The sequence below is a fragment of the Heterodontus francisci genome, chromosome 2 (assembly GCF_036365525.1).
Source record: "Heterodontus francisci isolate sHetFra1 chromosome 2, sHetFra1.hap1, whole genome shotgun sequence".
Lineage (NCBI taxonomy): Eukaryota > Metazoa > Chordata > Chondrichthyes > Heterodontiformes > Heterodontidae > Heterodontus > Heterodontus francisci.
The window spans coordinates 80,410,759-80,437,088 of record NC_090372.1 but is presented as its reverse complement, the minus strand read 5'-3'; the positions used below and the strand labels follow the sequence as shown (position 1 = coordinate 80,437,088).

Below are 26,330 nucleotides of genomic sequence, written 5' to 3'. Positions count from 1 at the left end.
TCTATCCTCATCCCAGGGATTAGCCTAGTGAACATCCGTTACACTCCCTCTGTGGCAAGTATATCCTTCCTTAGATGAGGAGACCAAAACTATACACAATACTCCAGTTGCGATCTCACCAAGGCTCTGTACAATTGCAGCAAGACTTCTTTACTCCTGTACTCAAAAGTCCTTGCGATGAAGGCTAACATACCATTTGCCTTCCTAATTGCTTGCTGCACCTGCATACTAGCTTTTAGTGACTCATGAACAACGACACCCAGGTCTCTTTGGACATCAACATTTCCCAATCTCACACCATTTAAGAAATACTCTATCTTTGTTTTTTCTACCAAAGTGGATAACTTCATACTTATTCACATTATATTCCATCTGCCATGTTCTTCCCTATTCACTTAGCCTATCCAAGGCCCCTTGAAGCATCCTTGCATCCTGCTCACAACTTACATTACAACCTAGGAGGGGAGGCCCTTGAACCTTCAATGTCTCTGTTCTGTCATGCAGGCCATGTAGAACATCCACAAAGAGCTGCCAAGATTGTGGGGGAGCCTGCACCCTCGGAGGGGGAGGACGGAGCCTGAGGTTGCATCGTCACCTCATATCCTTGCACCCTCCACCAGCACAGATACTTTCACATTGGTGGGTATGCACTTGCGGTTAGACTTGGGCACACAACCTGGTGGACATAGCAAAGACACACCTGAGCAGCTGACAAGGCTGTGACAGACCAGGTCTCTGAAAGTCGGAGGACTGTGGGAGGCCAGGCCTGTGCTGAGCCCCAGGCTCATGACGTGTCTGTGGTGTCACCAGCTTCACAGGAAATGCTGCAGTTGCAACGAGAGGCTATGCATGGACAAGTGCAGACAAATGGAGGAGTCCATCCAGGCCTGAGTACTGTACTGTCTCTGACTGGTGCATGAGTGGCGTCCTCCATTGAGAGATTGGCGGCTCTCCTGGAGAGCCACATAGAAAGCACTCAGTGTCTGCAGGACATTCATGAAGACCTTCATACCCTCATCTTCACCATGAGCTCAAGGCAGCAGTGACAAGGGGGACAGGGGACCTGGACTCACCAGTAGGTCCTCCGCCCTCTCCAGTCAGCAGGGAGGCAGAAGCCTGCCTTGCAAAGGAGGAGCAGCGGCTGCCTCCCACGGCTGGGGGCTCCTGTGAAGGTGCTTCTGGTGCGGGCAGCTGCTCCTCTGTCCCTCTGCCAGTGACACCAGATCCTCCTTCATCCCTGATGGGAGAGGGTGCTATTGCTACTGTGCAGCAGGCCCTCAGTATGCCGGGACCTTCCAGGCCTAAGACATCCAGAGAATGATCACCAAGGATATCCCTAGCCGAGGGGCAGCAAGTTCAGCAGCCTGCCTCCAGTGCTGCTGACAGTGCAGGGGGAGCACAGCATAGGAGTGCACGCAAAAGAATAAAAGAGCGTCTAGAAGCAGTGGAGATTCACGGGTGAATGTGTAATCTAAATAGAAAGGGTAGTGTTTGGTGTCAGGGCTAATAGAGATTATTTTCCATCGCACAAGATCTCCTTCCTCTTATTTATGGCCTTTGGGCCTCCATGTTAACCCTGTCTCTGTCAAGGGGCTCGAGGCGAGGGATCCTGCTGGGAGGGGTCAAGTCTGGAGCCTTCCTAACTGAGCACTGCACAGCAGGGCACTGAGTAAATGCCTCCTGAAAGAAGGAAGGAAGGAGATAACAGGGCTGCATAAAAGGCAAGTCTTTATTGCTCAACCTACAACTGGCAGTAAGGATCAAAGGAAACCCGAATGTATAAGGGCATCACGAGCCTCCCTTGCACTTACCTCATGGCATCTGTCCTGTTGTCCCTGGGGTCCTTCATCTGGCGATGCTTGGCCATCCTCCCTCTTCGCATCCTCATCGTCTGAGGAGGCAATACACACCTCGCTATCCTTTCTGCTCATTTGCTCCCCCTTCTGGAGCGCCAGGTTATGTAGTGCACAGCAGACCACCATGATATACGAGACCCTTACCAGGGCATACTGAAGGGCTCCACTGGACTAATCTAGGCACCTGAATCGCATCTTGAGCAGCCTATTGGCCTGCTCAAGGACGTTCGTGTTGTCCCGTAACAAGTGCTGTACATCTCCTCTGCATCTGTGCGTGGGCCCCTCACAAGTGTTACTAGTCATATCCTCAGGGTAGCCCTTGTCTCCAAGGATCCATCCCTAAAGGTGTGTGGGAGGCCGGGAAAGTTCTGACACCTGGGACAGCCACAAAATTTAAGCATCATGGCAACTTCCTGGGAAGCGTGCACAGACCTGCAAGATCCATTTATGGTGGTCACAAACCAGTTGGACACTGAGGGAGTGGAAGCCCTTCCTGTTGATGAAGGCTATTGGCTGGTGTTCAGAAGCCTTGATGACCAAACGCATGCAGTCGTGGACACCCTGCACCTGGAGGAAATCCAGCAATGGCCCCAGACCCTGATGGCCCTCCCAGCTTGAGAGTTGGGATCCGTGCAAAAGTGCACATAGTCACTTGCCCTCCTGGAAAGGGCATTGGTAACCTCCTTGATGCACCGATGGGCCACTGAAATTCCGCACATTTCCCCAGTGGATCCTTGGAATGATTCAGAGGTGTCCCAAGTCCCCTGGGGCACAGCTCGTCCTGCATCATAGCGCATAGGTCAGTGACGGACTCCCTGGAGAGGAGGAGTCTTCATTGGCACTGCTTCTTGGACATCTGTAGGTAGTTGAGCCTCAACTTGTAGACCCTCTCTGGAGGGTAGCTTCATCAGTGCGGAAGAGGCTGCTGGCTTTTCAATCTGCGCCCTTCTCCATCATCTGGAGGCCAATGCTGACCCTCCTGTAGGATCACAGGTCATTGCGGTGCCGCTGCCGGTGCCTGGACCTCCCTCCCACTCTGCTGTACGTCCTCTTCAATGTGGCCTCTGATACCCAGATGTATGAGGCCCATGATAGGTGGCATCTCGCTGAGGTCAAAGCCTTTACTGCCAATGACCACCCCACCCCACTGCATTCGCCACTTGTCACCTCTAACAAGGTGGCACTTGCCGATTGCTCCCCTGGTATGACACTCGCGTAGTGCTAGAACCATTGCTCCCACTCCTCAGATAATTCCCAATGTCTTCCCTTCTCCAGGCAGATGATGCTGCCTCTCCCGGTGGCCTCCCTTTGCAGTCAGCAATGAGCTCCCACCTCCACGTCACCTCCGTTAACTAGCTGAGGTTCTGAAGCCCTGTGATTCCCGAGCACCTTTAATAACATTTAAAACTAAGAATAAAATTGCTGTCAATCGGCTCTTAACTACCTCAATTTCCTGCCCACTGCATCAATGTCTGCTCTCTGTCCTCCATGTTTGCCGCCATCCATAAAATCGGGATGGGCTGTCACGACCTCAGACTTCCGGTCTGATGTCTCCCGTCCCAATTTAATGCCCCCCTCCATCTTCGTTCCCGAAGTCTGCGTAAAATTCTGTCCAGTAGTTCTAAGAGAGGAATTTAGAAACTAACTGGGAGGAGTATGTGTTTGGACTGGTAAAGATGTATTTGTGTTAAGAAATATAAATAGCACAATAAACATCTCCTTGTATGTTATTTACATTAAATACTCAAGTGAGTCCAAAAGTTCTTGTTTTTCATTGTTTTAACATTTTATATAAAAAAAACAAAATTAGTTAGTCAACTGTTTTCTAGGCTTTTTCCTTAGCTTTACAGGGAAGTTTGGAGGCAGGGCTTAAAGACACCAAGTCACGGCAAACCTTGTTGTCAATGAATAAGAAATGAATTCTATAGTTATGTTAAAAGCAAAATACTGCGGATGCTGGAAATCTGAAATAAAAACAAGAAATGCTGTAAATACTCAGCAGGTCTGGCAGAATCTGTGGAGAGAGAAGCAGAATCAACATTTCGGGTCAGTGACCCTTCTTCAGAACTGGCAAATATTAGAAATGTAAAAGGTTATAAGCAAGTAAAGTGGGGGTGGGGCAAGAGATAACAAAGGAGAAGGTGTAGATAGGACGAGGTCACAGAATAGCTCACCAGAAGGTCATGGAGCAAAGATATGTTACTGGTGTGTTGAAAGACAAAGCATTGGTACAGAAAGAATGTTAACGGACTGAAAATTGAACAGCCAAAAGTACAAAACATGAAAAAAACAGTGTGTAAGCAAATTGAACAAACTAAGATGAAATAAAATAAAATAACCACAAAAAAAATTTTTTTTAAGGAAAAAGAAAAAAATAACTAAAAATAAAAGTAAAATGGGGGGCTGTCATGCTCTGAAATTATTGAATTCAATGTTCAGTCCTGCAGGCTATAGTGTGCCTAATCGCTAAATGAGATGCTGTTCCTCGAGCTTGTTTTGATGTTCACTGGAACATTGCAGCAATCCCAGGACAGAGATGTGAGCATGAGAGCAGGGGGGAGTGGGAAGGGGATGAGATGGTGGGGGTAATGGAGGAGTGGACCAAGGTGTCATGGAGGGAACGATCCCTTCGGAATGCTGACAGGGGAAGGGAGGGGAAGATGCGTTTGGTAGTGGCATCACCTTGGAGGTGGCGGAAATGGCGGAGGATGATCCTTTGGATATGGAGGCTGATGGGTGGAAAGTGAGGACAAGGGGAACCCTGTCACAGTTCTGCGAGGGAGGGGAAGGGGTGAGGGTAGAGGTGCGGGAAGTGGGCCAGACATGGTTGAGGGCCCTGTCAACAACAGTGGGGGGGCAATCCTCAGTTGAGAAAAAAGGAAGACATATCAGAAGCACCATCATGGAAGCTAGCATCATCAGAGCAGATGTGTCGGAGACAGAGAAACTGGAAGAATGGAATGGAGTCCTTACAGGAGGCAGGGTGTGAAGAAGTGTAATCGAGGTAGCTGTGGGAGTCGGTGGGTTTATAATGGATATTAGTAGACAGCCTATCCCCAGAGATGGAGACAGAGAAGTCGAGGAAGGGAAGAGAAGTGTCGGAGATGGACCATGTAAAGGTGAGAGAAGAGTGGAAACTAAAAGCAAAGTTGATAAAGTTTTCCAGTTCGGGGCAGGAGCAAGAAACGGCACCGATACAGTCATCAATGTACCGGAAAAAGAGTTGGGGGAGGGGGCCTAAGTAGGACTGGAACAAAGAGCTATAGTTATGTCTATAGTTATGTCCCTAGTTCAGAAAGGAGGGATTTTTCTCAGCATTCTGGACTGAAAATGAAGATGGGAAGGACTTGTGACTGGATTGCACTGAAGAAAAATACAAAGCTCCGTGCAAGCACTGTAAATTGAGTCTCGGCTCCCAACAAAAGGAGGTACTCTCGCAGAATAATTTTCAAGAGATTTACAACACTGAACAAGCAGGTCTGAATAAGAATTGAAATGGTTCTGAATTGTTCAATTTTATAAATTTAAATGTTTAATGGATTTTTTTATATTTAAATATTACTTGTCCTAGTATTTTTGAAGTAGATTTTTTTTAAAATCGATACGTGCTCAGGAAAATCTCTCAAAAATCGTTTTAGCAATTTGGCCATTTTCTGCTAATTTCCTGTTCAGGATTGGTAGCTTTGAAAAATATTGGACTGAATTTAATGGGTCCCCTGGAGACAGGCGAGGAGGTCAGGGGTGCGGGGGTGTGCAGAGGGGGGGCTTTAGAATTGTGAAGGGGGGAGGGTGGTGTGGAGGGCCCAACAATTTCACGTCACACCAGAATTTAGTCGGGGGTGAGATAAACCGAAGACGGCCTTCCGCCCGCCACAAAGGCCAATAAGAAGCCCATTGGCAGCCACTGAGGGCCTCTTCCTGCTGTGGTGAGGGGGGCCTCCGTCACGCGGGGAGGTCTCCCAGTAAAACAAGGCAACCTCCCTGCAGGCTTGGTGGGGGTGGGGGGGGGGGGTTGCCCTCCTCTGTGGGCAATCTGTGGCCCATAGAGGGCCCCCAGCAGAAAACCACTCACCTCCCTGAACCCTCCTCCCCCTGCACTCAATTCTCACCCTCCCTCCCCACATCTCCGGTGCCTTCTGGAATGGCGCAGCGACCCAGCCTCACCAGCGCTGGGCCTGGTTCCAAGTTCTTTTGTAGATACTACTGAGCTACCAGCCGTCTAATTGGCTGGCAACTCTTGGAGGCAGGATCCCTGTCTTTAAAATGACCGGGATCCCAGCGCCGGGCTGTTAATTGGCCTTGCGCCATTAGATTGTGCTGGAACGGAGGACTCTGATAGACCAAGGCGGGGTTCCCAATGTTTTTCTAGCCCGGCAATGGGAGCCCCGCCGGCTGCACTAAATCTTGCCCATTGAATGCTTTGTCCTCTGCTGCTTGCTTGTTCTTTATTGGCATTTACTAGCTGAACCTAGCTGCTTTTATTTGTTCAGATGTAGTTGAGCAGATATTTGACTGAAGCAAGGACCAGTAATGATCACAAATTCAAGCAAAATACTGCAGATGCTGGAAATCTGAAATAAAAACAAAAAGTGCTGGAAATACTCAGCAGTAATGACAGCATCTGTGAAGAGAGAAGCAAAGTTAACGTTTCGGGTCAGTGACCTTTCATCAGACAGGTTCTGATGAAAGGTCACAGACCTGAAACGTTAACTTTGCTTCTCTCTCCACAGATGCTGCAATGATCACAAATCGTTTGCCTTAAGGACTTGTGGCACTTTTGATGTGTGGCATAATGCAACAGACACAAGCTGGACTCAACACTTTTAATTGTATAGGTAAAGGTGCATTTTTTAAAATAATGTTACACACAAGGTATGCAGTGGACAAATTGTAAGGTCATTGCATTTAGAAATGAGGATAGGCTAAAGGACTTGGGGCTATTTTCGTTAGAAAGACATAAGCTTAAAGGAGATATATTTGAAGTTTTTTAAAATGAAGTGATTAGATTATGGCCAGACAGATAGAGATAGTAGAATGAGGTACCTTGCATTTTAAATCCTTAAGAAAAGATTTAGCATTGATGTTAGGAAGTATTTTTTTCCACAGTTATCGCCTCTGGGACAGATTACTATATCGCATAGTAAGAGTGGATTCAATATAATCCTTCAGAAGGGAACTGTACAAGTCCTTGAGAGAAGAGCTCATTTCCAGTTTTGGAAGGATGGTGTGTGCTTGATAGGAAAAGACCACTCAGCTAGTTACTGCCCTATAATCATTTTGAATTGACATTAATAAGGTACCTTTGGTTTCAACCAAAACTCTGCTGCCCACATCCTAATTTTCACCAATTCCCATTTACCCATCACCTCTGTGCTAGCTGACTTACATTGTCTCCTGGCCCAGCAATAGCTCAGTTTTAAAATTCTCATTCTTGCTTTCAAATCCCCTCATTGCCTTGTCTCCTCCCTAGCTCCAAAATCTCCTGCAGCCTTACAATCCTTTGCGATCTCTGTGCTCTTTCAAAGCACCTATTTTAGTCACTCCACCATTGGCGGCCATGCCTCCAGCCCTGGAATTCCCTCCCAAAATTCCATCTTTGTCTCTCTACCTCTCTTTCCTTTTAAGACCCTCCTTAAAACCTATCCCTTTATCTGTCCTAGTCTCCTTGTGTGGCTCGGCATCAAATTTTGTTTGATAACTTTCGTTTGAAGCACCATGGGCTGTTTTCAAGTTGCTATATAAATGCCTGCTGTTGTTGACATATCATGTTCCCAGACTGTCACAAAAAAAGTGTTTCCCTAAACCTGGCCTTGGTATTGAATACTTCCAATCATCTGAACAACACTGAAATAGAAGTATTGCTGTTTAGTATATGCAGGAATACTGCATTTGTCTGAAACAGTATCGGCTTACTCTGGAACTCTAATCTGGAGTCATAATCCTCTAAATTCTATTCCCGTATCATTCTCCACCACCCCGCAACTCCGCCAATCCCTTTCCATTATGCGAGGTTGAATCTCACAGAAAAAAACATTCACAGGCCATTCTGGCACTGGGATAAAGACTACAGTGTTAAAACTGAACTGGAAAATGCCTAAATGATTCTTTAAAGAAAAACCTCCACAATCACATCTATGAAAAAATGTCAGCATATCATGTGTCTGTATGATGAAGCATGTAGCTGTAAAGATTTCCTGTTGGAGTGAATGCAGTTAGCATGTTAACACACAATGATCTACATTAGGACAATACTTTACACACTTAGATGTATGGCAGATAAATCACTCAGAAGTGAATGGAAGTGACTTAATACTGTGTGAGAATGACCTTCAGCAGAATTGATCAGTCTTCTCTTGTGCTGTGTACTTTTATTAAACAAGGTGTGATATTTCACCCTTTGGTGAGTTCTATTATTTCTTCACACCTGAAGCTCTGGTGCAGCAACTGGTCTTGGGGCCTACATCAATGGTGAGTCTCAAGATATAGTTTAGTTTAGAGATACAGCACTGAAACAGGCCCTTCGGCCCACCGAGTCTGTGCTGACCATCAAACACCCATTTATACTAATCCTACACTAATCCCATATTTCTACCACATCCCCACCTGTCCCTATATTTCCCTGCCACCTACCTATACTAGGGGCAATTTTATAATGGCCAATTAACCTATCAACCTGCAAGTCTTTGGCATGTGGGAGGAAACCGGAGCACCCGGAGGAAACCCACGCAGACACAGGGAGAACTTGCAAACTCCACACAGGCAGTACCCAGAATTGAACCCGGGTCACTGGAGCTGTGAGGCTGCGGTGCTAACCACTGCGCCACTGTGCATGATGAGAGTGTATTCGTAGATATTCAAAAGCGATACAGACAGCAAATACACTTGAACATCCTGAGTTGGGTTTATTTTTAAGAACCTCTTGCATCAAAGTAAGCTAAAATAATCGATTTCTTTCAGCAGTAGTCGCTCATGATAGAAAACAATAGGAGTAGTTTAAATACCATTGCAACCTGTGTAAAATAATACAACAACAGATGTGCCATTAGTAACATCAATGCAACTTACCCTCAGTATTGGACTGCTTGTTACACATGGTAAGTCAGATATAATGATGTTGGCTCAGTGTAAGCACACAGTTGGATAAAATAGATGTGCAGACTCCCAACGGTTACAACAGCACATCAGTAAAAAAGAAACACTGGGCAAACATTCTGAAATTGTCATCTAGTCTCAGCGTTAAACTCAAACATGAGGTTTCTCCTGTGCTGAGTGACCAATTACTGTGTTTTTAGACTAATCTGTTAAAACATGCAATTAACAGAAAATTCAGTAATTGACTAATTGTCTTATCAAGACAGCTTTTATGGGGATAGCATAGTGCTGCACTCTGCACACACATTATTGTAGTGAAGAAGGTTGTTGACAAAATAATTGCTGAAACACTTGTTTTGCTCATTATGTAGTTAAAAGGGCATGGTTAGACTTTCATGGATTTTTTTCAGTAAGGATAGGAATGTCTGAACAGATGTAGGCCAGTCAGCCACTAGAGCATGTCCATCATTATATTAGATAATGGTCGATCTGTACTTCAACTCCACTAACCCGCATTTCTCCATATTCATTGATACTCTAACCTAGGCCTCAGCAAGGGGGGAAGGGGTTGGAGTATAGGGCACGAGGGGTTGTTTTAGCGGGGGTGGCCTGTGCTGCTGGAGGGTGCTCCCATGGGGCACAGGGTGCCCAATCAGGAGGGCCCCATCCTAAACCCGCAAGGAGGCCGCCATGTATTAAAATGTGGTAAAATACCAGCGGCAGTGGGAAGCGGCCCTTAAGTGGCAATTAATTGGCCACTTAAGGGCCTCAATTGGCCTAAGGGTGAGCGGGCCATTTGCCACGTCCCCTGCACTGGTAAAATAGCAGCGGGGGTGGGTAGACGACGGGCATGGCATCACCTGCCTCCCACCCGCCTCCTAGCCTGGTGTGGTGGCAGGGGAAGCGCTAAATTCTGGCCAATGTTTCTTATTTTACACTCTAATTATATGCTTTTGTTCTCATTTTATCTTTTTTTCCCTCTTGCTCTCTCCACATATTTCTCTTCTCTCTTCCTCCTGCTGCAGACAGCACGGACTTTGCCAGTGTCTGCTTCAGCTGTAGTTTTCTACACGTAGGAGAAATCATTTTCAAATCGGTGCTAATGGCCAGGATTTTACCGTTTGAGCGGAGGTCCCGATGCCAGGTGGAATTGCATGGCGCCGGGACGCATGGGCAGGCAGCGGGACTGCTGGCAAGGGAGCCATCCAATTAATGGTGGCAGGCAGGTCCTAGTGCCCGGAGCTCACACGTAGCTGGGATTTTTAAAGCCACTTGTGCAGCAGTCAGCCAGCTTGAACCCACAGGCAGGAAGGAGGGGGTGGACAACTGAGAAGGCAGTATAGAGATGACGGCAGCTAGAGGAAGGGTTGCTCCACACTTCAGCTACTCCTCCCTTGAGGCACTTGTGGAAGCAGTCTATGAAAGGAGGTGGATCCTCTTTCCAGAAGATGGAAGAAGGAAGCCAGCAAGTATAACCAAGAAGGTATGACTGGAAGTGGCAGACGTCATGAGCAGCCGAGGTGTTGCCGGAACCTGGATCCAGTGCAGGAAAAGTTTTAACAAATGCTGTGGTCTGGAAAGCTGAGTGGTGTTTACATTTGGCAAATGGAAGTCCAGTAGTAATTGATATGTGATATCTGGTGGTGGACACAAGCATGGGGCAACAACAAGCACCAATGCTAACTCTGAGGCATCCAGTTACCATGTACCCAAGACCCATGCTCAGGCATGGATGAATGCTGCATTGAGGTGGCTGCATGGCTGCCTCACCATGCCATCCCAGTGGCACTGTGCTGCATGTTGACTGTGCCCCAGAGTGACCAGCGCATAAGTACCATGGGATAATACAGACATTGCCTAGGATCATGCTTGTAGGAGAAGCATACTCAGAATGCCAGGGAGCTCCACCAGACCAGGGTGGAGTTGCTGTTATCACGTGTTGACACCAATGGAGGAAGAAGCCATGCACATTGGATGGGTCACTGCAGGGCAACCTGTCATTGAGGACAAGGCTGGTGTAGAAGGTATGGAGAGTATGTAAAGATCTGGTTACATCTATCTCTACACCATGCCTGGCATGTGGGACCTGTGTGAGCCTTTACTGCCACTGGAAGCTCCTGACCAAGGGGAGGCAAGAGGTCTCAGTTGAAGGACCACACGTTTCACTTCAATATTTTCTCTCCACCAGGTCCAACAGCAGATGAGGGACAGACCAGGGATAGAGCTACACCTGAAAGGCTGCCGGATGCAACGCCATGTGAAGACACTGCGTCACTTTATTCTTGCACAACCTCCACCACCACAGAAACACTCACATCAGTGGGCTCCGTTGTGTGTGTAGAGCGGGTGGCACAATCTGGTAAGCACTTCATAGACGTGCAGGAGGGGGTAGCGGAGGCAGTGTCAGCTGTGGCCATTTCCCCTTGGGGGAGTGAGGAGAGGCCCAACAATGCGCAGCTCCAAGCAGATAGCTCATCAGCAAAGCAGCAGAGGCTTCAGCTGATGCATCAAATGTGTGAAGATCCGTCAAATTTCCAGGGGCATTGAAGCCCCATGCGCAAAGATAGAGGAGTCCATCCATGACATGAGTGGCTCCATATCTCTGGTATGTGAATACATGACGTCCTCCATTGAGAGAGTGGCAACTCTCATGGAGAATAGCACAGAGTGGATGTAGGGGTTGTGAGCAGACATCCAGAGTGTAGCCTCATCCATGCGGGCAATGAAGCGATGCATGGGTGAGATGGGCCAGCCATGCATCTCCCCGTTGCCAGGTGCTCAGCCACTCCAGGCAACCACAGGAGTGAATGTGAGACCTCAGAGGGCAGGGGAGGGGCAGACTTCAGGAAATGGAGGCTCCTCTCAGAGAGTTTCCACAGCTGAAGACACATCCTCAGCCCCTTCGATGATGACACACTTGCTGGTTCCTGGTGTGAAGACTGAAGCGGCCACTGTACAGATGCAGGTCACCCCGAATGTGCAGGGCCCCAGCAGGGTTCAGGAACTGCGAGGATGCAGGCCACAGCCACATAATGCACTGAAGCAAAAAAGGCAGCAGCCTGCCTCCGCATCAACTTGAGGCGCAGGAGGAGAACCCCATAGAAGTTAACAAAAGTGTGCAACTAAATGCATGGACCAGCACTTGGGGTTCACTGGGTGATATTGTTTTGCTACTTTGAAATGTGTGTAATGTGTGATGAAAGTCAAAGTTGGTGAAATGCAACCTCTAATGAATTGTATTTTATTTCAGTGCAACACTGAACATTAGCCAGATGTTAAATCCAATGAACCCGTGAGCACCTGTTCTAATGAAGGTCTTTGCACATACTGGTCACGGGCAAACAGAAATCCTGAGGGTCTCCGATGACAGCTCAGCAAGGACGCCTCTGGGAGAGAAATTCTTGGCTCAGCATTGAGCTTGTCCTCCACTTGTCCTCAAATGAAACGTCTACAGATCAGAGGGTCGCGAATCTCCCTGCCATGTCTGTCAGTGCCCTGTGGCCTGCCCCCCACCCCCAGTGCCATCTTCAGATTGCCACCTGTTGAGGCCTGTCATTATCACCCTCCTCCTCTGAGGGTTCAGCTCACTCAGTTGGGGAAAGTTTTGTCCAGGCTGCAGGGATCTCGACGTCCGAAGAAACTGATGCTGAGATCCTCGCATTGTCTCTTCTACGGAAGGCCTGCCAAATTTAGTGCTAATCAGGCACTTAAGTGGACAGTGGCGGGCCTTTCATGAGATCAAGGACCCCATCTCCGGAAGTCCCTCCCTTGCAGTCGGAGGCCGGCAGCTGCAGCGGCACTGCGGAGATGGTGGCTGCTGCTGCAGGTGCACCTACCGGAGGTTGAAAAGCATAGAAAGTAGGTCTGAGAGGAGGGGTCTCATGGGCGGGAGGTGGGGTTGGGGGTGGGTCACAGGGTGAGGGAAGGGGGGTCAGCAGCAAGGGTAGGGGGATGGCTCTCAGTGGGTCACCCCACCTCCTTATGGCAGATCCCTCATTCAGGCACTAAGTGCCCTTTACCGAGGGACCCCACCACCACCCCTCCCCCCACCCAGAGCTGGGAAGCAGCCTGCACAGTTTTTCGTGCTGTGCTTCCCATGTGGCGACAGGGCTGCCTGCCGCACGGCTCATTGCAGCTGCAACGGCTAGAGGCCCTGAATTGGGAATTAATTGCCTAGTTAAGGACCTCAATTGTCAGTGGGTGAGAAGGCCGTTCACAGGCCTTCCCGCCCCGGATTAAATTTTGACGGAGACAGGATAGTACTGGGAACCCCCCACCACCGTCCTACCCAATTTTATGCTCTCCCCACCTCCAAAGCCGCTGCAGAGGAGAACATTAAATTCCCAACAGTGTTTTCCTCTGGCTCCAGTGCTACTCCCCTCTGGAACACCAGAATGTGCAATGTGCAGTAGTCAATAATGATGTGCGATACTTTTGAGGGTGTGTATTTCGGGGCTCCCCCAGATCCATCAGGGCATGAAAACCTCATCTTCAGCAGGCCAATGGCCTACACGATGGTGGCCCTTGTAGTTACATGGCAGTGGTTGTATATGTCCTCTGCCTGTGTGTTAGGGTTGCGTGCAGGAGTCAGAAGCCATGATTTCGGAGGATACCCTTGTCCCCCAGGCCTGGCCTAGCCAGCGACTCCCAAATCCACAAGTGAATAAAAGAAAATCCAGCTACAAAGGCTCTCGGGTGGCCTGAAGAGCCAGTTGGGCCTGTCTAAGGATGTAGGAGCCGTGGGAGCTTCCTGGAAACCTCACACACACCTTACATTGGTCACACACTACCTGAACATTGAGTGAGTGAAAGCCCTTTCTGTTCACAAAGGCACCTGGCTGCTCTGAGGGAGCCTTCATGGCCACATGGGTACGGTCACAGACTCCCTGCACCTGGGGAAATCAAGCCATGGCCCCAAAGCTGACTGGCCTGATCAGTTGTGAACTTGATATATTGACCAGTCTGAAGGTACATGGCATCCGTGACCTCCTTTATGCAGCAATGGGCCGCTGACTGAGAGATACACAGAGATCTCCAGATCTTTGGAACGATCTGCTGATGACAAAATTGAGTGCCAACGTCATCTTTAAGGCGACGGGTATTTGGTGGCTGCCACTTCCCAGTGGCCTCAACTCGTGTTCCATTGTTCCACATAGCTCTGCCACCACCTCCCTGGAGAGGCACAGTCTGCATAGGCATTGGTGCTCAGACATCTCAATGCAGCTGAGCATCTGCCAGTACATCCGTTGAGTTGGGTAGTGCTTTCTGTGCCCAGGCTGCCCTCGTTGTCCCATGTGGCCTCCTTATCCACCTCCAATGGCTTCCTAAGGCAGTTGGACCTCTCCTGGCCATTGCACAGCCACACCATGTGGCTGCATCCCCATCTCTGGTCCACTCTGCTCCTCACTGGTGGAGTCAGAGTCTGAAAACACTAACCCTATCACAGATGGAGCCTCCATTGCTTTGAGCCTCCTAGGAACCTTTGCCCTGCCTCCAATGGCTGCTTAGGACCTGGAAACACCTTTTCAGCAGCAGCTAATCATTTTGGCCCCACCCTCTGCAGAGCCTCCAGACTTGATAGCTTGACTTGGTTGAGGACACACGTGCAGACAGGTTCACAGACCTTCCATTATCCTCACAACTCTACTGGCGCTGATAACCCGCCTCGTTGCAGTAGGCGAGCCTCCTCAATTCCTGTTTGCTGCTGGTAAGATTGAAATCACCTGGCAAAATCTTGGTCTATTGGTTCATTAAGGGATTTAAGTGTCTGCCCGCCTCCAATCAGTCAGCCAACGATCCGCCAGCCCGACCACTTTTGAAAGAATCGGCCGATGGCGGAACAACATCGAAGAGCCTGCACGATGCGAGCAAAAGCTATTTGACCGGCCCGCCCCCATTTCCATTCCTGCCTCCACAGGGCCAGTGATAACCTGGCCAATATGCCTGATATCATCTGAGAGAGACTCAAGAAGATTTCCTTTGTTTACTGTGTGTAGGAAAATCATAAACATGTTCATAACTCATGATTTTAAAATTCTCATACTTATTTTATACCCCTCCACGCCCTTGCCCCTCCCTATCTCTGTAAATCCTCCAGCTCTGCAACCCTCCGAGATACCTGCACTCATCTAATTCTGGCCTCCTGAGCATCCCCGATTTTAAGTGCTCCACCATTGGTGGCCATGTTTTCTAGGCCCTAAGCTCTGGAATTCCCTCCCCAAACATCCCCACTTCTCGACCTTTCTTTCCTCCTTTAAGACGCTCTTGAAAACCTACCTCTTTTACCAAGCTTTTGGCCATCTGCCCTAGTATTTCTTGAGGTGGCTTTGTGTTAAATTTTGCTTTATAATACTTCTGTGAATCACGCTGGGATGTATTATTATGTTGCGCTATATAAATACAAGCTGTTGTTGTTTATAAATATGTTTACGATTCTGCCACACACAAAGCACAGAGAAAGCATTCTATGGCAATTGTCTCTTTAAAAGCAGCAGGAAGCACAGTGGTTTGGTACTTGTTCTACCCGTGGGAGTACAGAAACCCAATTTTCCCATTAAAGGGGCTTTCTCATATTCTTGTGCAGTTTTATGGTGAGCCTGGTTTCTGGTATACAAACACAGTTTTCAAGTGAGCAATATTAGAAACCTGCGGAAGTTTATAAGTCTATTGAAAGTAAGTGGTAAAGGGAAAAATGGGCCCTTTAAAGATGGACGCAGGCAAAACTGAGGTGGACAAAAGGAAATGGCAGACCTGATACATAATTATATTGTATCTGTTTTCACATGGAAAAAGAGGTCACAGTGCCAGCAGTACAAAAGAAGCTAAAAATAAGTCAAAGGAAATAAATTAATGGATTTAATATCAGTTTTTTTTTAAATGGTAATGATCGACCTTGATCTAATTAAATGGCAGAACAAGGTTGAGGGGCCAAATGGACTCTTCTTGTTCCTGTTGACTGATTGCCATAGATGCTGCAGCATGAATAGCATGATGCAGGCTTGAGTATTCTGTTAGTGTTGTTAAGTTTTAACAGGTATAAAAATGTCAATGTCATTGTTTCACTCATTCCTTCATTGCACATTTCTCTATTTATGAACATATGGTGGAACCTCAATTACCTACACTCCAATTATTAGGCTGGCAATTGACTGCCTGAATTTTCATTGGGCAACGATTGTGCAAGTGGTTGCTTCAACTTACAAACAAATGTCTGCACAACTTATAAACACTAATTTCCTTCTGTTTTATGTAACTCATCCTTTCCATTGTCCACTGGGAGAGTGGGGGTTGGTGAGGGGGAGGGGTGTGGGGTCCATCCATTATGGCAGGTAATGCAGGTTCCATTGTAGTAAAGGGAAAGTGACTTTGGAGAATGATCATACCCTCTTAAGTATAGGAATCTTCAATAGATATGGGAGTTCTCACTCTTAATCTTTCTCTGGGCTGAATTTTACCAGCCCTCTGGAGACAGACTGGGAGGTGGGAGACCTCGTAAAATGATAACTGAAGGCACCAGGTGGTGAGCACAATGTCTTCCCACTGCCACAGGATATTGTCAACAACACAGCCACTCACCAACCGGAGGTGGCAGGCCAATTAAACCAATTAATTGGTCAATTAACAGCCACATGCCACCCTCACCAGCATTTTACTGGCGTCTAGATGGACCCTCGCTGCATAGTAAACCGTGATAGCCTCCCAGCGGGTTCTTGAGGGAGGGGGAGCTTTCCTTAATGACCAATCCATGGCCCATAGAGGGGCCCCTGGCAGCAATGGCCATCCCCGCATCTGCAACGTCACCACTGGAGGGTTTACCCCTCTGATCGCTGGGGCCTGTCTGACTGGCCCGGCAGAGTTAAAAAAAAAACTTAACTGGTCATCGAGGACACCTCAGCTTGCAGGTGCCCTCTCCTCCCTGCAGCTTCACCTCTTTTGTGGCGCTGCTGATCTGCTGGCCCTCTGATTGGGCCGGCAGCACTGAGAAGCGGGCCGCCATCCTCAATTGGATGGTGATCCCAGCAGTGGCCTCTTAATTGGCTTCCTCCGATAAAATTCCGCCCAGGGTCCAGCTGTGCGTCCGCGTAGGCTTGGGACCTGTTTTCAGTCCCTGCAACGGGACAATCTGGAATTTGGTAAAATTCCAGCCTCTATCTCTACTCAATTCTTATGACTGATAATGCAGTTACAATTATGGGCTAATTATGGTGGTGAGCTTCAAAACGTGCACGGCACAATGCGCGAGACGTGTGCTGCGATAACTTGTGCTACGGCTTATTAACATAGAGGGAGCAGATTGCCCACCCCCAGTGACCTGGGGTCGGGGGGGCACTTTAGACCTAGCAATGGTGTCTGGTGCCATTTTTAAAGGGCTTCAAGTGCTGACAGTTAATTTAAATTTTTCGAGTCCTGGATATTCAAATTAAATTTAAATAGTCTATGAAAGATTGAAGCCCCTCTTCCACTCCCCCTCCCCCACCCCACCAAATGACCATACAAGATATTTATTTCCCTCTCTCCCCTACCCCCGAAAATATATTTTTTGCCAGTCCTGACCTTTCACCCTGAAACTTCATGATCTTTGCCCTTCAACCGCATGCCACCATCCCCTCAACCAATCATTTTTCCCCACTCCCCGCCCTGAAAGCTTCACTCCTCCCCCATCCCCAACAGTGTTCAGCCTTGGATCTCTGAATGGAGATCTGAAGGCGTGGGACTTCTGGCAACCGGCCGGAATATCGGCGTGTTACAGCCATTGCTGCAAGGTAAGTGATTATTCATTCATTTAAATTTGATTAGCATATTTAAATGAAATCTCTGTTGCTCTGCGGCGGGGAGGCCGCTATGAAGCCTTGCTGCCGGTGGTAAAATGGGGCAGGGTCTGTGATGGACTTCTCCCGGAAGGATATTCTGGGGCCTCCTGCCATGACCCCCTGATGTCGGGGGGCTTATAAATTTCAGCCCTATGTGTTTGGGAAGCTTTTGATATCAGTGCACTACAGTTCTTATTGCTGAAATATTCATTGGGGTTTTCTTGTACTGCAGTTAACAAATTAATAAAATCTTCCAATTCATTATTACCCATTTACAAAATAATTGTCATTGTGGTTGATTCTGTCCAATCTATTTAAAGCATCAATTTGCTTCTTTAATCAACCCAAACTGGCTTCTTAGCCACCTTTGTTGTCCCATCTCTTCTGTTCTCTACTTCTCTGATTTAAATCTCACTGATTTATTTCTAGTAACATTTGAATCTGTTTCAATGCTCTCTTGATTCTTCTGCACTGATATTTACAGGCAGCGGTGATGTCTTGTTCTTAGAGGATTGAGATTTCCACCCGCGTCTAATGTTCCTCTTCCTATTCTCTCTGTTCAAGTCCCAAGGAATACCTGGTTTTCTCAGTTAGATTCTAGTTAGGTAATTTGTTAATTAGCTTCTTATTGACAGTTGGAAGCACTAGGTAATGGTGTGTGAGTTGGACTAGGTAATGATCCTGTCAGAAACAGCAGAGGAACTATTTTCACAGGTAGTAGAGGTGAACCAGCCTCCAAATAGAAGAGATTTCCATATTCCCTCAGGTTACCAGGTTTAAATTTGCTTCCTATCTTTCACAAGTGGAGGAACGTTTAGTCTAGATTGTAGCCATTTCCAAGATTTCTACCTTCAGAAAATTGTCTGCCTCTGATCCTACACAGTGAGTTTACTGATGAGGCCCAAGGATCAATTTGCATCGATCCTAAGTCCTTTCACTTCAGGTGTATGCTTGTTGTACAACACCATCTAGAACAAAATCTACCTCCCCCTTTCTGTACTCTATCATTGGTGGTGGAGCCTTAAGTCCTTATGACTGTTGGGGCGGCACAGTGGCGCAGTGGTTAGCACCGCAGCCTCACAGCTCCAGTGACCCGGGTTCAATTCTGGGTACTGCCTGTGTGGAGTTTGCAAGTTCTCCCTGTGTCTGCGTGGGCTTCCTCCGGGTGCTTCGGTTTCCTCCCACATGCCAAAAGACTTGCAGGTTGATAGGTAAATTGGCCATTATAAATTGCCCCTAGTATAGGTAGGTGGTAGGGAAATATAGGGACAGGTGGGGATGTGGTAGGAATATGGGATTAGTGTAGGATTAGTATAAATGGGTGGTTGATGGTCGGCACAGACTCGGTGGGCCGAAGGGCCTGTTTCAGTGCTGTATCTCTAAACTAAACTAAACTAAACTAAGAAGACTTTCCCCATCTTTGAAAACTATCTCAAAAGCTATCTTTTTAACCCTGCCTTCACTCATCTACCCTAAGTCCCCTCCAACCTTCAGCTATGTTTTTTCACCTTATTTCTTCACTTCCTCCTTCATTGTGAAGCGGGATATTTTATAATGCTAGAGATGCCATATAAATTTAAGCTGTTTTGTATTTGTCATAAAGTCAGAAGTGCGACTGTTCAGTGACAATTCCACAGTTCACACTTCACAACTGTGACAGTGCAACAGTCCACGCCAGCCTACAGCAGGAGCTGGACAACATCCGGTTTGGGCTGACAAGTGACAGGTAACATTCATGCCATGTAAGCACTAGGCAATGACCACTCCCAACAACAAAAAGCCCACGACCTCCCTTGATCTTCAATGGTACCACCATTGCTGATCCCTCATCACTGAGAAATAAATGTGACTTTGTCAACAGTCAACATCCCGAGAACAAATTTTAAAAAATGGATCCTACTGTAATGTTGAATCACTCTTTGTGGATGTTAATGTTATGGTGCCAGCAGACTTGGGAGGTGCAGTAGAAGCGACTGAAGCGAGACTGGAAAATTCCTTTAAAGAGGAGTTATTGCTTAAGAGTTGCCCAGGAGGAAAGGAAAGAACATGTATGCAGCTGATCTTAGTGGATAAGAGATTGCACAGTCGGTCTGGAACTGGCCTTACTCAAAAAGAGAGAAACCTTCAAAGAATGTTTAGTTCCGATCTGGGCTATAAGGTGCTGATCTGGGCGATTGGGTGCTGCGCTGGTGGTGGAAACATATCTCAAGTGAGCAGAAATATTATCGGTGGTTTGAGAACAACAGGCAGGAAAGGCTGCTATTTTTTGACCATGTTTACAATTGCACTAACAACTGCCTCTTGGTTCTAACATCTGACCCAATCTAGCATTTCCAGTTCCTTTTGTAGAACAGTGGTTTCTCATGGTATTCCCATTCCTGACAAATGGGCATGAGAAACTGTAAGTACGCCTGAACCAGCAGTCCAGGAAGTCATATGAGTGAGGTGAAAATACACCGGTGAAACTTTGGTTTAACTTTATACATAAAATGTCATATTAGTTAAGCATAAGACAAAACGGTTTAAAACTTTGGATCCTCCTGTGAGATCCCCCATCTTATGTATCATGTTTCAATTGAGAAGTATGTGAGTGGCCTGTACTTCATTCTTTGTCAATGTCACTGCCTAAGCCAACACGATAAGCCGCACAAGAGAGGAAGATCTTGATTCAACCTGTGATTTTTACTCCTCTGTCCATCATCCATTATCCATTTCCCAGGCTTTCAAACTAATTCCAGAAACAATCAAGAGTAGGAATCCTGTGTTCAATGTGCCACCAGGGCCACCCAACAGCCTGTATCAAATATAGCATAACCATCAGTTATATATAGCAGAAAGATTTGTTACAAATGATGCAATGAATACATGGGACTGGTTGCAAATTACAGATTAAATAAAGTTTTCAAAGGACACCATGAGCAGGGAGAAACATTTAACCCGGTTCTGAATCCTGAGGTAAGGTTACAGCCTTGCAAAGACTACTTGTATCAATTATTTTTTATTTCATTAAGCTGTTTAAGTGTTATACCTGAGATTTATTCCGTATCTGTGGCACTGGTGGCGGTCAGGTCCAATGACAATGTTGACACAAGATTAGCTACTGTGACACTTCAGCTGCAAAGCTTCCAAGAAATCAACAGTTTATTGGTAACAAATTCTGGAGTAGAATCTCTGAGAATTTTCCTGATTTCCCATGGTGACCTTGGATGATCTTTGGAAATCCCGGAGAAATAACACAAAGGACCATTTACAGTGTTCTTTCCAGGATTTCAGCCAGTTTTCCATTGAAGTTATGACAGGATATTGGGAGAACTCCTGCAGAAAACACAGACATCTATAGTTTGTTCATGCTCTAGTATTATAACTTCTGTACATGTGATGGAATTCCACCTTCAGTTGTACTTAGTGCATGAGCTGTATTAAAAATCAGTACTTATCTCTTCCATATATATCTCGTTGTTTAATAACTTAAAATGAATTTCAAAATGCTACTTTAACTATTTCAATCTACGATACAATTGTACGGGAGATTCCAGCACAAATTGCACCAGAAATCAATCAGGCACGGCAAATTTTGTAAAAGCCATATGCTATTTTGATTCTTTTTTGGCGGGGTGGGGTTTTCAGAGTTGGTATTTGTTCAGTAGGGCCCTGAGTTTGAGGTCAGTGGTGAAGGAAGAGTGCCCAGTGCTGGCCTCGAAGAGTTGCTGCGAAGTCTAGTGATCTCTCTGGCAAGACTTTCACCTCTATTGCTGTGCCGTGGTATTGCAGTTAATTGCGGCATTCTTTACTGGGCATTCACAGCCTGGAGCAGCAGTGACGTCATCTTAAATAAAAACAGAAAATGCTGGAAATACTCAGCAGGTCAGACAGCACCTGTGGAGAAAGAAACAGGGTTAACATTCTGATGAAAGGTCATCAAACTGAAACGTTAATTCTGTTCTCCCTGTACAGATGCTGCCAGACCTGCTAAATATTTCCAGCACTTTCAGTTTTTATTTTAAATTTCTAACATCAGCAGTATTTTGCTTTTGTATTACTGATGTCATCAGGCTGTCCAAGCAGCCAGTCACATTAAAGAATTTTCACAGACCACGCCTCCCCCCACCCTAACTAGGAAGCAAAAAGAACTAAAATAAAATCACTTTCAAAAAGTTTTGCGTAGAGCAAATTAAAGATTGGGACGTACACTTGGAGTGAAGGTAGAAGGTGAAATAGCCTGAAAGACATTTTTTTTAATCATTAAAAAAAACATTTTTTTAAATGATTAAAAAAGTAGCTTAAAAAATCTACTAATTAATCATTTTATAGCACTCCACAAACATAAATTTATTTTTTCAGACAAGTTCTGTTGTTCATCAAATTTTAGTTTAGTTTAGAGATACAGCACTGAAACAGGCCCTTCTGCCCACCAAGTCTGTGCAGACCATCAACCACCCATTTATACTAATCCTACACTAATTCCATATCCCTACCACATCCCCACCTGTCCCTATATTTCCCTACCACCTACCTATACTAGGGGCAATTGCTAATGGCCAATTTACCTATCAACCTGCAAGTCTTTGGCAGGTGGGAGGAAACCGGAGCACCCGGAGGAAACCCACGCAGACACAGGGAGAACTTGCAAACTCCACACAGGCAGTGCCCAGAATTGAACCCGGGTCGCTGGAGCTGTGAGGCTGCAGTGCTAAGCACTGCATCACTGTTAAAACCCAGTTACACTTGACTGAACAAGGCGTAACTTTTTATGGGGTTTCCAACAGCAATGTGGGAGTGGGTAAGTTGAAATTCTCACTGATTTCAGTGATTTCCAGATTTGCGGGGGATCCACGGAGCCGCCTCTGGTGGACCTCTGAGTGACAGACCACAACTTCAGGATTTCCACACTAATCTGCACCTGCCCAACATCCTGAGGTTGCCATCAATTTCAGAGGGGCCAATGACGGCGGACACTGACAGTTCACTGTTAACACCATCCCCGCCCCACAAAATCTGGGCCTAGGTTCATTATCTTCCAATTCTACCTGGAGTGTTTCTGTTTTGCACCTCTTCACCTCTGTTAAGCTGTATGGGGGTGTGCGGGTAGCGGGACAGCACACAAAACATCAGTCTTTTTTTACATCTGAAAACCTAGCGAAGTGAAATTGTTTCCAGATGTTTTGAAGAATAATTTGAAAACCAAGACAATATAGTTTTTAAAATGGTGTCTTTTTAAAATAAAAAATATTATGCGATAGTTTTATTGGAAACTTCTGGCTTTTTCGCAGCCTTGCAGGGAAATGAGAGCATGAAGTAATAGAAGGAAATTGTCCTTACTTGAATATTGCCAGCCCCCCACAAACATACTGAGGTAGTTGGAAATCTCAGCGATGCAATGACTGAGTATGCATCCATCAACTGATGTGGTTTGAATATTTGAGAAGAATGTATACGTACAATTATGGCCACTATACTAATGGGAACATCCATTTAAAAGCAGTATCGATTGTGGTACTGGTTTATTCAGTATGCAGTCTGATGGAAAAAACATATAGTCACTGTTCAGAGAACTTGCCACTTCTGGGCATAATTCTAAAGAAACAGTGCATGTTGACCCTCAATTTCCACAGACTTTCTGCCAATGTGACTCTTTAACTTTGCTGCATGTGCAGTGGAAACCCTGTATATGCATGTAAGAGTGCTTTCCATCACACTTGCGTTAAAGTTAAGGGGAGGAGTTTTAGCCCTGAGGCGTGAGTGAGTTTGGGTGCAGGTGGGGGAGGTGGGGGTGGGGGGAGCGTGCAGTGAAAACCAGAAAAAATGGCAGCACGTTAGGAAGCTGGCTACAACCTGCTGCCTTCCATATTTAATTGGAGCATGTGAGACTGCTTGCCGCAACTCCCTCGGGAGAGGCAGGTTGCCTGTTAACATAAGCTACCTGCTCAATTGGAATGGAATATTTCAACATACTTTCAAATTTAGCAGCACATCCTTAGGTCTCCCAGGCTTCCTGAAACTCACCAGTGAGCGCAAGGTGAGAACAAAATGGCAATTCAGGGAACTGAATCAATCCTGTTGAAATATTGCAATAAGTACTCAGCACTCACAGCTAAATTCTGATCTACGAGTGGGAGAGGATGTTCACAGTACTTTTGCTGAAAGTTTATTATCTGCACTTCAGAGGTTTTCTGAATCAGATCAGGATAGGTGACCCTTTGGCATTAGATTGGTCCGTCCTCAGACGAGGACCAATGTGACCAGCAGCAGCCGACACTGCACAGACCTGTACCAGGAAAGCAGGGAAAGAGGCAGCAGAAGGGGTACAGCTTTAGTTTAGAGATACAGCACTGAAACAGGCCCTTCGGCCCACTGAGTCTGTGCCGACCATCAACCACCCATTTATACTAATCCTACACTAATCCCATATTCCTACCACATCCCACCTGTCCCTATATTTCCCTACCACCTACCTCTACTAGGGGTAATTTATCATGGCCAATTAACCTATCAACCTGCAAGTCTTTGGCATGTGGGAGGAAACCGGAGCACCCGGAGGAAACCCACGCAGACACAGGGAGAACTTGCAAACTCCACACAGGCAGTACCCAGAATTGAACCCGGGTCGCTGGAGCTGTGAGGCTGCGGTGCCAACCACTGTGCCACTGTGCCGCCCTAAAGGAGACATTACCCACGACACAGTGTGTACAGGCAGAGGCTGACTTTCCCTGACATATTGGAACAGCTGTGTTTCAGAAGGCTCAGGTTGTCGTGTCAGATGGTGGCAGTCACCTGTAGCCTCCTGGAAGAAGATCTGCTGCCTGCTGGATCTGGTGGCCCCGCGTTACCAGTGGCTGTCAAAGTCACCACCGGCCTCAACATTTAGACATATCCAGCATGTCCCTGTCAACTGCCCACAATTGCCTAAGACAGGTGACTGATGAGATGTTCACCAAGGCTGCTAATTATGTCAATTTTGCCTACAATGAAGCCAGTCAGAATGAGCAGCCGCATAGGTTTGCATCTCTGACTGGCTTCCCACAGGTGCAAGGTGTCATTGACTGCACACATGTGTCAATCCAGGCACTCCCATACCACCCAGGAGAATCTGTGAACCTGAAGGGCTTCCACTCCATCAATGTGCAACTGTTGTATCACCACAAAAAGCTATTTCTGCAGATGTGCTGAAGATTCCTAGGGAGCTGCCATGAAGCTTTCATCCTGTGGCAATCCAAGTTCCCTGATGTCATCAGACCTGCAAGTAGACTTAAGGGGTGGCTGCTAAGAGACAAGGAATATCCACTTCGGCAATGTCAGAAACCTGACCAATGAAGCCCAGCACTGCTACAAATGACCACCGGATGTGTGATCAAGCAAGCCATCAGCATGCTGAAGATGCGTTTCAGATGCCGAGACAGACTGGACGCGCACTTGAGTACATAGCAGTCAGGGCTCCAGAATGGTTGTGATTTGCTATGTTCATCACAACATTTCACAGCAGCGAGTTTTGGACCTGCAGGAGGAGCAAGGGGCAGAGCTCAGATCCTGTTCAGATGATCTTGAGGAGGAGGAGGAAGGTGATGAGGGCAATGTAGAACCAGTTGCTTACCTTGCTGCCTGGGATGCAAGAGATGCCTTAATAATGCAAAGTTCACTTAGGTTGCACCAGTGGACTGGTGTCAGAAAAACATGCACCAGCCAGTCTTCCCGGTCTCCCAAAGACACTGACACCAAGCAGTTCTGCAAACAACCAACCACCCTTTCCACATCCCCCCCATAGGTCCTTTTCCCATTGATCACCAAACAACTTAAAAGACAAGTTGTTAGCCAGCAATCAAGAATGAGAAAGACAGGAAAGTGGTGCAAAAGAATAAAATTTATGTGATTGGACAAGAGAAATTTAACAACATAACATTTTCTCATACATACCCATGTGCAACTACAAAGCTTTCCCCTTGTTTTTCCTTCTGCTCCTACATGATGCAACCTCTGTGGCTTCAGCAGAGATAGAGCTAGCTGCTTGCATCCTTGCTTTGACTGCTGAGATTCTCTTAGCAGACATCCTTTGGATTTTGAAGCCTGTGATTGTCCTGCCAAAGACTGCTCCACCTGTGTAGAGGCAGACTCAACCATTAGAACACAAGGCAGCATGAGGGAAGGGACAACAGGTGAGAAGTGGAAGCGCATATGTGTGCCTCCTCCCACAGTGGACACGCCTGTCGACACCCAATGTTGAGGCTGATGGCTAAAGAATGGTCATTTGAGTGAGGTACAGGGTGATCAACAGCTCCAGTCTTGCAGTGCAAGGCACTGATTTTGGGACAGGAGGAGGGAAAATATGAAGTGGTACAGTAGTTTCTGAATGCACTATCCCTGTAGGAAAATACCTAAGCCTAGAGAATGGGGTCAAAGTTGTTCTGCATTTTGCCCGGTATCTGAGTCCAAAATGTATGCTGCAGAGTCCAGTTTTGCAATCTGACATCATGTGGTGCAACAGCACTGGAAGTGTGCCTGACACAATATTGGTTCGGGTGCTCCATAGGCATCCGGCAGCTGCCTGAGACAAACACAGGCGTTGTTAAAATATGTTGAT

The 26,330-nt window shown here is 46.8% G+C and overlaps 1 protein-coding gene and 1 long non-coding RNA gene across 7 annotated transcripts in view; both read left to right on the top strand.

Annotated features, from left to right (window-relative positions):
* The window catches only part of LOC137384908 (RNA-binding motif, single-stranded-interacting protein 3), a 1,676,909-nt gene that overhangs the window by 623,402 nt on the left and 1,027,177 nt on the right, over window positions 1-26,330 (top strand). The window lies entirely within an intron of this gene.
* On the top strand, window positions 10,368-12,794 carry LOC137379661 (uncharacterized). Its single transcript, XR_010976885.1, has 3 exons — window positions 10,368-10,431; window positions 11,137-11,307; window positions 12,199-12,794. It is a non-coding gene; the product is annotated as an uncharacterized lncRNA (long non-coding RNA).